The following is a 14,972-nucleotide window of genomic DNA, read 5'->3' as shown; positions in this document are numbered from 1 at the left end:
TCTTGCATGTTCTTCACATGTACCCCAAAACCTAAAATGCAATAAAAAAAAAAAGAAAAAAAAGAGAGGAAAAAAAAAGAACATTTTCTCAAGGTTAAAAAAAAATCCTAAATAAATGTTCTCTGAATAATAAAAGAAAAATGCAAATAGCACCTAAAAGATAATGCTAATATACAACAGCTAAATTATGAGCATATTTGAAGCCAAGTCCCAATCAATGTGGTTTTAAGAAGAAAACAGAGTATGTTAGTGAAATAAAGAGGTACATTGACAATGTATTATATTTGGCAAACAGTGACAGAGCAGAGTTTTATTTATTTATTTTGAATAAATTCTAAGTAACGCATATCATGATGAAAATATTGGAGAGGCAATCTAGAAAGAGAAGCTCCTAATGCTCTTAAATCAGTGGATTTAATACAAGATTTCCGAAAATCTATACTAGTAACAGCAGAAGGTGATGATTCTACTGCCAGGGAAGGAGTGTGATGATATAGCCCAAGCATCACATGAGGGAAATCTAAAAAGCACAGCATTTTCACTTTTTTCTTTTCACTGATGAAAATATATCAAATGCAAGGAACTCATCTACTGCACTAGGTCCAAGAAAATAGAAGCTTAACTGGAATCAAACCAGCAGCTGTTAAAGGACTAGGATTTCAAGACATTCTGGTATTATCTATTGCCAGTGATGTCATCATCTTGGTCAACATCATAATCCTCCTCTTATTCCTTGTCCTTCCCCTCCTCATCATCATATGGTGGTCACCATTACTAAGTTACTCAAACAAGAGTAAATACAATCAAGGCAGCTAAACAGGATATGCATAATTCAGCTTATACAATGATCAACTTACCTGTCGAAGAAGGCATAGCCCTTAAAACCAACAATGTCTCCTCTAAAGTTGATTTCTTGACAGATAGACTATGTCATTTTATTGGCTCTGTTGTTTGTATATAGCACTTAATATATGTATTACAAATTATAATATATATTATACATTTTCTACTCCATACAAATATCAAAGTCAATAAATATGAGCCAGCAATGCAATGACTCGGTATATATCTGAAGGAAAGTAAATCAGTACTACAAAGAGATGTCTGTGCTACCATATTTATTGCAGCACTATTCACAATAGCCAAGGCATGGAATCAACATAAGTATCTATCAACAGATGAATGAATAAAGAAAATATGTATATACACACAATGGAATACTATTCAGCCATAAAAAATAACCTCTCACGTGGGGCAACATGGATGACTCAGGAAGACTTTATGGTAAGTCAAATAAGCCAGGCACAGAAAGATAAATATTGTATATTCTCACTCATACGTAGAAGATAAAAATTTGATCTCCTAGAATTAGAGAATAGAGTAGTGGTTTTTAGAGGCTGGGATGAGTGGGGAGAGGAAAGATAGGGAGAAACTGGTTAAAGGATACAAAATTCTAGGTACAGAGGAGAAATCAGTTGCACTGTTCTATAGCTCTGTAAGACTACCATAGCAAACAATAATTTATTATATATTTTCAGAAAGCTACAAGAGAGGATTTTGAATGTTCCCATCACAAAGAAATGATGAATGTTCAAGGTGACAGGATATGTTCATTACCCTAGCTTGATCACTATACACTGTATGCATTGAAACAATACTATGTACTTCATAAATATGTGTAATTATGTCTCTGAAAAAAAATCAAGAAAGAGATTATACCAAATGTGCAAACAAATTATTACACTGTAGGCTAATGATGGAGTACTTTTTTAAAGGTTGCTATTGAAAGAAACCTTGGTTCACATTCTCCCAGAGAAGTGAAAAGATTTATCTCAATAATACACTTACAGAGCTTTAGCTACCACCTATGATCTCAGTAATCCACCATATTCTACCTACTAAAAGTGCTTTTAAAAAATTATGTGTAATAAAGTGGGTTGGTAAGGTAGTACAATCTGAGACAAATCAGTTTTGGCTTCATCTTGGACTGAAATATTTTAATGTCATAGCATGGTTTTCCTAATATCAGCACTATTTTATCATCTAATTGTTTGGTATGATTTGATCTCTGGTGTATACTGTATTCATTTTATGGCCAATGCATTCAGTGGTCATCACTGTAGCTTAACATGGTTGATATACCTGTTTTTTCCACATATTAGATGATACACAATCAAAATCCAATTCCAATAAAATAGAAGTAACAATTTCAAATGTAAAATAATAATATCTTATAGGTTTCCTTTCTTCAGTATAACAAAGAATCAAGACTATAACATCCAGGAGTAGATTAGAACTTAGAAGTCTCTATGGTGAAAGGAGGCAGTCCAATCAACCTATGAACTTAGATTTGATATATTAATAATTACTTAGTACTGTGAACAAGAAGCAACCAATTCAGAGACAAGGAGAGGCCTTGACATCAATAAAAACCTGAACACCGACTTACCTCACCCCATAGTTGAGGGTGAAAGTGAAAACTTAAAGGTACACTGATTGTTTTAGAAAGAATACAGAAAAAGCCTATGATCAAATAAAAGGGAATTGAAAACTGAAACCTAGAAATGAAAGGAGATATCAGGAAGGGACATATATCTGAAAACAAAGGGAAAACAGAACTCCTGCATTAGAGACAGCTTTAGAAAGAATTGAGGGCAGATTTAAAAGGGGGAGGATAAAGTATCCAACTGTGGGGGATGTGTCATAAGGACTACCAATAAACTTGTTCTATTTTTGTTGAAGTGCAACATTGAAAGGCATCTTTGGGGCAACTAGATCTCAGAAGATACACACAGGACAAAATGGTCTTTAAATAATAAACAGGTATTCTTATTTAAAGTAATCCTCAGGAAAAGAGGGGATGGGACATAAGCCACACCCAGACTCAATTCTTGCTATTATGTAGAAAGGTGCTCTACAGATGAGGCAAAAGGCTTTGAACTTTTACTTTGCATGTAAAGGTACACCAGGTGGTATGAAGATCCCATCTCCTCAACACGGTTCTCATTTCAGAGGCTAAATCTTGAAAGACATTTCTCCACAGCCACCTAAACCCACACAACCACAATAACAACAACAGCAGCAGCAGCAGCAGCAGCAGCATACATTTTCCCTCATTTAGTGCCAGTCCTCAAGAGTAAAATGGCAGCTTTTAACAAAACTTCAAAGGTGACAGAACAGGGAGTGAAAAGGAAGACAGTGTAAGCAAATTAAAACTTCAGAGGACACTCACATACAAAGATGAAACAGGGCCAAGGCTGTGAGTGCGAGCCCTCAGCTGGAAAACAGTGCCAGAGGACATGTAATGACCACAAGGAATCCAGAGTTCACATCGACAGTGCATGGCTAAGATCCCTGCTCAACACAGTGTCTCAGAAAAAGCACCAAGCCCGAGGGTACCCACACTGCAGCTGGACGCAAACTCATTCTTAAAGAATGCCCGGTCTGGAGCAGGGATTAAGAAGAACCAATGTGTCTTCTTTGTTTTCTGAGAAAGTAGCCAAAGTCCAGAGAGGTTAATGACACATGTCTGAGTTCATATAGAAAGTCAACAATGAAAACAAGCTTCAGATCTAGAGATTTGGGCAGTGATGAAGCAAAGCAATGATCAAGGATGGTACTCATTGCACATATGCTGCTCTGTTAGCAGCTCCAGTAAACTTGTAAGACTATGATTCCCACAATTTTTTTCAGTAAAGTATAATATCTTTTCCCACTCTGCCTCCCACGCAGGGATATACGCCTATTTATGCAAATACTAAATAAAAATCTTCAGGAAATATATGAAATTTTTCTATCAACAAACATATTGATGGTATATTTCATGATGCAAGAGAAAAAAATGTGAAGTCTGCTCTATTTACCTTTTCAAAAAGGTACATTAATGTTTTACATATAAAAGCTACTCTAAATCCCATATGTATTTTTGTAAATTAAGTTTTTTTGAGACTGGAATATATTTATTCTTGGATTCTTTTACCCTAGTTACTATGTACAAAGAAGTAAATGTTGAATTTTTTTTTTTTTGGTTTTATAAAGCTATATGGCCTTCATTCATAAACTTCTACTTTGAAAACTTTGACTTTTGATAATTATAAATACTAGGAATGGCTATGATTTTTGCATTTGATTTCCAAGTGGGAGAACTGTAGTCATAGGCAAGAATTTTTCCTTTAAATTTGCCATAAAATGTAGGTGAAACTACCTAATACACTGCAGAAATACTAGCTTCTTTTACTTCTCTTAATTCTAATAACTCTAACAAGTTCTGAAACAGAGTATTCTCAGTTTTCACTTAGAATAAATCTAGACAGCAAAATGAGAAGGTGGAGAGAAAAGCGATTGTGGGGAGTGTGAAGGGCCTGTGAGCTGAGTCATGGGGAGAACCATAGTGCCAGGGATGGGTAAAATGTGTTAAAAGGCTGGACAGAATTATAAATAGAAATTCACTAAATGTACAGTATATACTGCACAGTCACACAACATTTTGTGATTTAGTTTTGTCTTGTGTTGGCCCTGATTCAGTCTTAACTGATATACTGTAAGGGGTGTGTGTGTGTGTGTGTGTGTGTGTGTGTGTGTGCGCGCGCGTGTGTATGTGGGCACTCACACATGTATAAAATATTTCATCACACTAAAAAGAGAACTGAATAATTTTTAATGAACCATTTCCTTCAGTACTCAGTTTATCTGCAATATTCACCTCTAACATATACATTTTCAATATTGTTGGAAAGACAGCATTTGATACTGATTGTGTTCTAGATAACATATTTGCTAGTAATAATACTTACTAAATGGAAAACCTTGGCATCTGTAAAATTCAAATGAAAAAAACTGTAGTAACAAGATTCTAGTAAAATGTAAGCTACCGTATTTTTACTCCTTGTGTTCAACATTGAAGTAACATACAATGCATACAAAGCTACGCCAATAACTTACATTTTATGTAAAATATTTGCTTGTTTGATTTTGGAGCACATTAAAGACAGCTTACATCTATGCCTTTCACATATATATATGGATTTTAAAATATTGTCAACTGACTAAAATTTAATGACAATATAAACAATATTCAGTCAGTTGGTTTTTCACGCTACTTTTTATGATTCCAGTCAAGGAGGACAATTTTTGCAGAAATATATCAATATCATTACTTTTTCTCAGACATGTTTATATCCTTTCTCTAGCCCATTTTCAACTGCAAAAAGAAAAGGCAGTCCCTGTAGAATACTTGCAAAACATCACACAGGAGTGGTAATGAAATGCAATCCAAACAGCCTTTCACCATGTGTACTGCATGAGCATCATTGCTGTCCCCAGTGTATTAAGTGAGCCTCCCCTCTAATAGGTGTGCTCATCCAGGTCGTCATATTCAATGACACACAGTGAACATCTAATTCCAACTTGGATATGCTCTAAATTTTATTATCTTAATTGGCACTTTCAGAAATGAGAAAATACAAGCTCTATACCTTACTGCATCTTCAAACTTCGGGTTTCAGAGGCTGGTTGACAGTTTCCCTACAGTTTTCTATCCTGCCATTCAAATATGTTAAGTCTCCAAAAGGCTAAGCTGGTATTCAGTTAAACTTTGTTTTTTTTTTCTGTTTTGTTAACTAAACAATTTGAACATTCCCCTTATTCAGATTGCATGTATCATGTTCTTAATAAGCAAAAATGACACATTCTTTGTTTCACTTTTTGCAGAACAAAATTTAACTTCCTGCCTAGTATTAATATCCTTAATTCATGGACAGTGTGTCACTATTGAAGATAGAGGAGGTAACAAAAAGTATTGGGAACATCTATTTTCTAGAGACTAAAAATTAGGAGGGATAGTTCCTTTGTTTAAATGAGTAAAACTATTCATTGAGAAGCCTTTTTTAAATAGCCATTTCCATATTCTCTTTAAATGCATCCACTATATTTTACTGTTGCTAAAATTTAAACATGTTAGTTAAAATCTTTGATTCTGACCCAGCCATTGCACTCCTATGTATAAGTCCACACAAAAATGGTTCCAGATTATTCACAGGGTCATTATTCACAATTGCCAAAATGTTTAAACAACCTAAATGTCCATCAACTAAAGAATGGATAAATAAAATGTAATATATCTAACATAATAAAATATTATTTGGCCATAAAAAGGAATGAAGTACTGATGCACATGACAATATGGCTAAACTTTGAAAACAGGATGCCAAGTGAGATACGCCAGTCGCACAAGACCACATATTGTATGATTCCATTTATATGAAACATCCAGATGATGCATACAGAAAGAAAGTAGATTAATGTTGCTCTAGGGAGGGGTTGAGGAGAAATGGGAAGTGACTGTGAACAGGTGCAGGTTTCATTTTGGGATGACAAATACGTTCTAAAATTAACAGTGCTGATGGTTACACAACTCTGTGAATATACTAAAAACATTGAACTGTACAATGGTGTAAGTATTATATCCTAATTATTCCACTCAAAAAAGCTGTTTAGAAAAAGATTTGGTTGAGAATTTCCCTTAAGTTTTTCCAATCTTTTCAACAATACACACATTCACAGTGGGTTTGCAATAGAAATTTCAAATAAGGGACAATATCTTTTCTGTGTGATTTATAAAACAAGGGTTATTTTGATGAAAATTGAGAAAGCGAGTCATTCATTTTGATTTCTAAGCACCCAGATGACTACCTGTTATGTGAGAATTCTGGGTAAAATAAAGCTAAGGAGACCTCTCCTGGTCATGATATTTGCACATTTCAGAGAGAATCTGCAGTGTTGTTTACTCTCTGTTGCCTTCCTAATCTGAAAACCTCTTCATACTGACTCTGGACTTTACTACAGAGGGTAACCTTTTGCAAGTTCAAAACCAAGGTCGTGTCCCTTCAGTTAAAAATCCAGACTTGAGGCATAAATCTTTCAGAAAAGATCCTTCCACACTTGCATCACCAAAGACTCTGACACATGTCACAATGAAGCAACTTTCATTAAGGTACAGCGTTGAATGTACCTTCATTTGATGGACTCTGAAAAATTGCTCTATCTTTCCCCATTCCCATGACAGCTGTCATCATGTCACAAATAGAGAAAAGTTGTTTTTTTTATTTTTATTTTTTAAAAAAAGTTCTCTTGCTTTCCTGAGAGTTGTCACCATTAGCAGCAACATAATATGCAATGTTACTAAGGGTAAATCAACAGTTTACAGGAAACTAGATAATGCATATATTAGAAGAGCCCGCATTTCACTTTCATAAGCCATAGGGTAAAAAATAAAGAAACAAACAATAGTATCTTTCATAATACTCCAGAACATTCCATACAGAGTAGGTCTGTTTTGTTTCCAGTACATACCTCAATTCCTAGATTCTGGAGAAAGCATCTGTTCTAGCCATAGTATTCAAAATATTTTACTTCACATATCTTTAAATAACTATCTGCAAGACTCAGATTCCAGGCAAAGATGTACCAGATCAATTTAGGACAGAAAGCAAAGATTTAGGGCATAAAATAGTGTAATACAAAACGAGATGCAAACTTTTCACTTGACAGGTGGATAGAGCTATCAATCTAGTACATTTTCTTTTCTGATTTCAAATAACAACACAGTGAGACAAAGATGAAAGAAAAGATACCCAAGAAAGAATTCCTCATTTAAGAAATCCCATGTGGGCTGAGTAAGAAATTCTAAATGGCCTTTATCCTTATTAATCAAGTGCTGTCTGCAGACCACCAAGGCTGACATCATATGGGAGCTAATTGAAAATTCAGAATCTCAAGTCCCACCCAGTCCAGCTGAATCAGAATCTGCATTTCCACACACTAATGTTTAAGAAGCACTGTCCAAACCATTTTTCTACTAGCATCACTACCTAATGTTTGGGTCTTAGGCCACTGAAATAATAAATTTCTTACTATTAATAGCCAATAAGTCAAATTAACCCAAGAAAAAATATGTAAAACAAGATAACAACACTGTATTGCAAAATTAATTGTAATCCAAAGTTCAAAATATCAGATTTCTCATGTGAGAGCTATGCTAAAGCCTTACTATTGATGTCAGGCTAAGAGATACCGTAAATCAATTGATATTTAAGACTACATCACTTGTTAGATTCTCAGTGGAAAAGGCAACCACCTTGTTAATACTGAGGATAGAGCTTTAACTTTAAAATACTACATCAATTTGAAGCACATTGCAACTTTGCATAAAAAGGCATGTTTCTAGAATATGGAAGTAAAGTATATTGTGCTGGTAGTAATATAATATCTTTCATATTAATTACACACACAGACACACACACACACACACACACATAAACTGCTTAGGCAGGCCACATGACATAAAATCAAATGATGTCAGTAGAGGATTTGCCTGCCTGATAATGGATACATAAACTCCTGAGTGCTGTGTGTTTAATTAAAAAGCAGAGTTAGAAGGTTATTGAGTCTGTAGGCTCCAAACAGTAATGATCATTCCTCTCATCTTTTTTTAGGATCACATGGGATCAGGACCACTTTACCAAAGCTTAGAGCCAACTCTCTTTAGTGATAAGCATGACTACTTGTGTGCCTCTGAATGATGTCAGATGCCTCCACAAATCACTCCACAGTGTTCAGCCCTCTCATAGCAGAAAAAAAAGACAAAGCTGTCACCTACTCTGTAAATTCCTTTAGCTGGCTACTTCAAAACTTAGGTAAACTCCTGAATTTCCAAAGAAATGTCCAAAGGGAGAGAAAAGTCAATAGACTTGGGAGAAAGAAATTACAAAACAGATAGACACTATATATTTTAGTGCCAATTTTCTTTTTACATGTTGAAATGAAAATAGTGCACTAACAGCTCCTTTGCACTTAGTTACTATAATATTTACTTCTAAATTATTATCTTTAATAGTAATAACACTTTGTGGTTACAAGACATCTTGTTTCAAAAAGCTCAAAATACATCTTCACGTATTCATTCAACTCTACTTAAGACCATGTCCTAGGGAGGGATGGTTGTACCCTTATCCAGAAGTTATAAATAAGTTTTAAAATAGTGTATTTGGTCAACTCCACCATTTAAGGCAGGAAGAAACAAGAACACTTGAGAAATGAGTGACTTATTGGGTGGGTAGAGGTCTACCCTCCTTCATAGAAACAAAATGAAGCAGAGGCCTACTTCAGTAACTGGATGGCCTGATTACAAACTCCTATTATCAAACAAATAAGAGTTTGCCTCAATTACTCAGCTATTCTAGGCCCACATAATTTTGAGTTCACAAAAATATCTGAAAAACTTTTGTTCATCCACTTCGTATGACCTATATGAGAGCAACTGAAATACCACAGGAGTACGTTCAGCTGGGAAAAACAGCCAACAGAGCTAGAAGTCGTGAAAATAGGGACAGGGCACCGCAGATCCCAAGGGCTGCCTGGAGAACATTTGCTTTCCTTTTTGCCACAGACATATATACCCTACTAGAATGCACATACTTTCATAAGGGTAGAACGTTTTTTTGTTCATATTGTTCATTTTCTATCCCTGAATTCTAGAACAAGCAGTATGAGGTAAATGGTAGGAATTTAATAATAATTTAAATGCATTAATAAATATAGGCCAGTGGTCCTGAAGATGGGCCCACCTGGTGATTCTGTCAGCTGCACTAGTAGCAGGATAAATGACTGTGCTTAAACAGCCCAGCACTGTGTTCCCTGTTCCTTTATCAGCTAGAATGTCTAAAATGTCTAGTGGAAAATCAAATAGAATTTAGGCTGTGACTTGTGGTTTTAAAAAAGTGTAAATTAGACCATTTTTCAGTCCTTTTCATCTGCTGATTTCCTCTACTTGCCCTTAATCAGTGAGTATCAAAAGATTTTTTTTTTTTTTTTTTAAAGGAAAAAAGGCCCAGGTATGGTGACTCATGTCTGTAATCCTAGCATTTTGGGAAGCCAAGGTAGGTAGATCACCTAAGGTCAGGAGTTTGAGACCAGCTTGGCCAACATTGTGAAACCCCATCTCTACTAAAAATACAAAAAATTAGCAGGGTGTGGTGTCAGGTGCTTATAATCCCAGCTACTCAGGAGATTGAGGCATGAGAATAGCTTGAGCCCAGGTGGCAGAGTTGCAGTGAACTAAGATCTTGTCACTGCACTCCAGCCTGGGCTACAGAGTGAGACTCCATTAAAACAAACAAATAAAAAAGAAGTAATCACCAACTACCAACTATCTTTTTCCGTGGTATTATAAATCACAAGTGGCAACTTTTGGGTCCCAATTGAAATAAAAATATTAAATACGGTAGTGAAATCAGTAACTATATAGTCTATTGACCTGAATTACTAAGGCATAACAAAATATATTTATTGAATTCTGTGTTATTAACTTCAGACTAATACTGGTAATAGATTTCTTAAATCCAATCTCTATAAACTGAAAATGAATGAAACATATTAGGATCTAAAAAAAAAGCCTTGTTGGAATCCTTATACGCTTTACCTCATTCTCCTCTTAGGTTCCTCTCTAAAAGAACACACGTTCCCTCTCTTAGGTAGAGTATATGTCACTTCATGTTGTGAATCCTCATGTTTTCTCCCCAACCAATAAGAGATCTCTCAAATAACTCACCATAGGAGTTGAAAACTGGATGTTATAAATTCGATAGATGTGTTTAGCTTTCACACATTTTAAAATAAACAGCAATATTCAAAATTTGTGAGGTATAGCAACACTGGACCCACAATCCTACATAGCAACAACATTTAGGAAGAACACTTATGCAGTGTTCTGAACAGACCCTGTGGACTCCCTATTGTCTAACAAATGGTCCCCCCTCATTCTTCGTGTTTTCAGCCTGGTTTCTGCATGTCTTTTGTTCTAGGTTCTCTGGCTCCCAAAAGAGTTCTAGCTACATGGTACAGAAACTGAAAAGAAATGTAAGAATGCCTTTCTTGCCAGGGAAGGGGACCCCATCTGCGGCTCTGGAAATTCTAGATTCCATCCCTAGTCAAACTACAAGAAGGCCACTCTGTCTTGGGTAAGCCTCTGGACCTACTTGTAGAGGAATAGACAAGACAATCTGTAGATCACTTCCAGGCCTAAAATTCCATAATTGAATGTCGCCATTTTCCTCATTGGCTAGGGTATCATCCCTATGAGGAAAGAAACCCCTCTTTTCTATCTCGTCTCAAAGAAGGAGGAAGTAAAAGTTGAGACATAGCAGGCATGAGGTCAGTGACCTGGAGGTTAAAGATTACACCCCTACCCACAACCCTTAATATCTCAGGGGATCTTAAGGGTGGGGAGATATGGAGAAATGCCCTCTATTGTTCCCATTCGATCTTGCCCAAACTCCCATGCTTAATTCATGGATCATGACCCCCTCACATGTACTTTCTAAAACTGTAAACCTAAGACCCTTTCACATGTAATATCTAGTTGTAAGCCTATATAAAGGCAGAGATTTCCTTTGTTAGGGGAGCTTGGCTTTTAGGCAACTATGCCACCTTGTTCCCAGCAGAATAAATCATCCCTTCCTTCCCAGTTTGGTATTGGAGAGGTCTGTTTCTGGTGGCCACTCTCGCTTCACTTAAACACACAGGAAACAACTTAGGGCAAGATCACTTGTGAGGAATGGCAGAAGAGGCTTTATCAGAATATGCCACTTTGGCAAAAGAATTATTTTGAGGTAAAGACACTTGAAACAGGGAGGGCGTGCTGATCTTCCCTTTTCATTATCAAAGCAGGAGATAAAACTTCCAAGTGAAAGATGTCTTCCCTAAACCAGGATAAAAGAAACATTCTTATTACCAGAGACAGAGCCAAAACCAAGGGAATTCCATACAAACAGATCCTGTTAAAATAATTCTGATTTTTCTTTAGTTGCCCCGTGTACTTTAGTTATTTTCTCACAGTTGCCTCTCTTTGTTTAACCTAATACAGAAGCACATAGCTTTTGCCACATCTTTGGGTCTTCATTTTCCTGTGGGGGCTCCCATGTAAATGTGAAAAATCGGCATGCTTTTCTCGTTAGTCTGTTTTATGCAGATTTTAGTCTCAGGCCCACAGGCAAAGTTTTACCTTCCCTATACTTCCATATCATCATCCTCACAAGTTCTGTTACATTCAAGAATCACTTCCAAAATTGCTTATCAAAACTTTTTTAAGTTTATCCATTTAGTCATGGGCTAAACAATTGTATCTGTAAAACTATGTGGTTTATTTACTAGTTACATATTTTTTATCTTTAACATATATATTAAAAATGTCTAAGCTGGGTGTGGTGGCTCATGCCTGTAATCCCAGCACTTTGGGAGGTCAAGGTGGGTGGATCATGAGGTCAGGAGATCAAGACCATCCCGGCCAACATGGTGAAACCCCATCTTTCCTAAAAATACAAAAGTAGCTGGGCATGGTGGTGTGTGGCTGTAATCCCAGGTACTCAGGAGGCTGAGGAAGGAGAATCACTTGAACCCGCGAGGCAAGGGTTGCAGTGAGCTAAGACTGTGCCACTGTATTCCAAACTGGACAACAGAGCAAGACTCTGTCTCAAAAAAATAAATGTTTATCTGAGTACTCTGAGGTTATCAAACATTCTGCCAAAGGTATTTATTTCATAATTTGAGAAAACTATATGATGCTCAAAGTTTACCCCAATAGATACTTTAAAGGAATTTTCAGAGCCTTAACCAGACTTTCAGACATATTCCTAATTTTATATTCCAGATTATTTTGAGACTGAAGACTGTCACGTACAACATCAAGAATGCTTCTCAAGTGAAGTAGTTCAGTCAATCACTTTACATGAACAGTCTGAGTATTATTCATGTGTTATAAAAATGATTTGGACAAATAATCCTATTATAACAAATGTATTATTTAGTCACAGCCCTTGATGAACATTAAAGGTTTGCAAAGATCTTAGCTTAGATGCGTACACACACACACACACACACACACACACACACACACACACGTTAACTTAAAAATCTCTTTTCCTTCTAATAATTTAGGTAAGAAAGTTTAAAAGAAAAATCATTTTTAAAGCTTTCATATCTCTTAAATGTACTCACATGCCACAAAAGGTACTTTCAACAAGAAATATAATACTACAAGAGAGGTTAACAACAGCAATCAACTGAATACCCTTGTGGATTCCTGCAGGGAGAGGTAGGGGAGGGGGGACTCTAGGGAGGGACTGTGTCATTCTAAATCTGTTGCTATTTTTCTCTCTAAGCACAAAGCCAGACAGCTGGATGGGAGTAGAAGTCACACACTTTAAATTACCAGATTCACACTTAACACACACATCATAAAGATGCCAGAGACCATGTTTGAACACATGATTTGTTCTCTTCTGAGAGATGGTGGTTGTTTTCACCCCTGGAGTCAAGGATTATGCCTGTGCCTGAGCAGCCTTACCCATCTGAAAGGAACACACATATGCAATGAATTCTAACCAGTGAGGAGGCAATTTTCTTGCAAATGACTGTGTTTAATTAGTAGTATGACTCACTGAGTCCATGTCTTGCAGACAAGGTTATTTATCCAAATGCTTGGGAGACCTATACATGCTACTCTGGACACAATGCTTAGTAAAGGAAAAGTGAAGTGAAATGATTTCAAGAAGTCATTCAGTATTGCATGGTATTATATCCTACAGTAAGAACTTATTTACTTTCTGAAAGGTTCAAGTGATTTAATTAAGTCAATCTTCTGAAATTCAGTCTTCTCACACCATCTCCTAGGACTATTTGGGGTAATACAGATACATGGAGTAGAGGAGTGGTAGATCAGAAATGCAAACATTGGGAGAAGGATCAAGGTAGTTTACTAACAGCCTGTAAAAACTGCCATACAGTTTCCATAAACACTTATTTAACAATATGTACTGAATGAGATGGAACATCCCCATTAACTGCTCCAGAAACCCTCACTGAAATAAGACAAACTAACTCTGGTGACACAGTACCCACTTCATTTAAGATAATTACATTTTTAAGGTGTGTCAGCCAGCAGAGTCAAATCCACTAGTGCTCCTTTTTCTCTTTATCTCTTCACTGATCCAACTTTCTTAATCATTTCACAGTAACTTAGCAATACCTACGCCAAATATTTTTGAATTAGTCCCAATGCCCTTACATTTGATATATTTCACTCACTTACCACAATTTTCCATTGTAGAATGAAACCACAGCTCTTCTAACCACACTCTACTTCCTTATTTACATTGTTTTCGTTCTTTTTTTTTTTTTTTTTTTTTTTTTTTTTTTTTTGTTTTTGTTGCTTGCTTGCTGGCCCCCCAATCAATTTTCTATCCACTGATACAGGGTTTCCTTCAGGCAAGCTTTAAATCTGTCTCCTTTAGTCCCCTTTGCCAAATGTCTGACATAGTCAGCTTCTCTAAATTCTGTCGTATCTTCAAAATGTATAGCCCTGAATTTTAGATCTAACCATAGGAAACACTTTATTCCTTTGCAGCTCCTTCTGATGCATTCCTCTTCATTTTAAATCACCCCATTCGTCCCTTAAAACATAGAGAAATTTCACATGAAAATGCAAAAGGACCTACATTTTTGCTTTGGAATAGAGGTGAAGACATGAAGCCATGTACAAGACCTGGAGTCATGGCTGTGTCCCGTTTACAACTTTAATTTTTTAACTACACAATAAAACAGTCTGATAAGCCACTGGAGCTATTAACTAAGTTATACTGAATTGAACATCTCAATTCAACAGAGGTACTAGATTGAAAGCAAAAGCAATGTCCCTGAAGCTGCTTGGTAACTTCATAATCAAGGATTTGAGAGCCACAAATTATCAAACAATGTCTGTCAGTATTATATAGTTTGCATTGAAATAGATCATAAGTACAAAATCATTTTGGTCATAGACGGATGCACGACGATAAAACAAATTATTTCACATTACGGATTCTACTTACAACAGGCCTGCTGCCTAAAAAGCCAGGATATCTACTCAATTTTATGAGATT

The 14,972-nt window shown here is 36.1% G+C and overlaps 1 protein-coding gene and 1 long non-coding RNA gene across 6 annotated transcripts in view; one reads left to right on the top strand and one right to left on the bottom strand.

Moving 5' to 3' along the window:
* Positions 1 to 11,901, top strand: part of LOC116559210 — a 13,546-nt gene extending 1,645 nt beyond the window's left edge. Inside the window, exons 2-3 of the long non-coding RNA XR_004272377.1 lie at positions 8,403 to 8,408; positions 11,121 to 11,901. This is a non-coding gene — a long non-coding RNA (uncharacterized LOC116559210). The remainder of the gene's footprint in view (positions 1 to 8,402; positions 8,409 to 11,120) is intronic.
* CNTN4 (contactin 4) overlaps positions 1 to 14,972 on the bottom strand; it is a 969,481-nt gene that overhangs the window by 532,606 nt on the left and 421,903 nt on the right. The gene's annotated exons all lie outside the window — the stretch shown is intronic.

The sequence above is a fragment of the Sapajus apella genome, unplaced genomic scaffold, assembly GCF_009761245.1.
Source record: "Sapajus apella isolate SASKATOON/1434 unplaced genomic scaffold, GSC_monkey_1.0 scaffold23, whole genome shotgun sequence".
NCBI lineage: Eukaryota > Metazoa > Chordata > Mammalia > Primates > Cebidae > Sapajus > Sapajus apella.
This window is presented reverse-complemented; position numbering and strand designations above follow the sequence as displayed.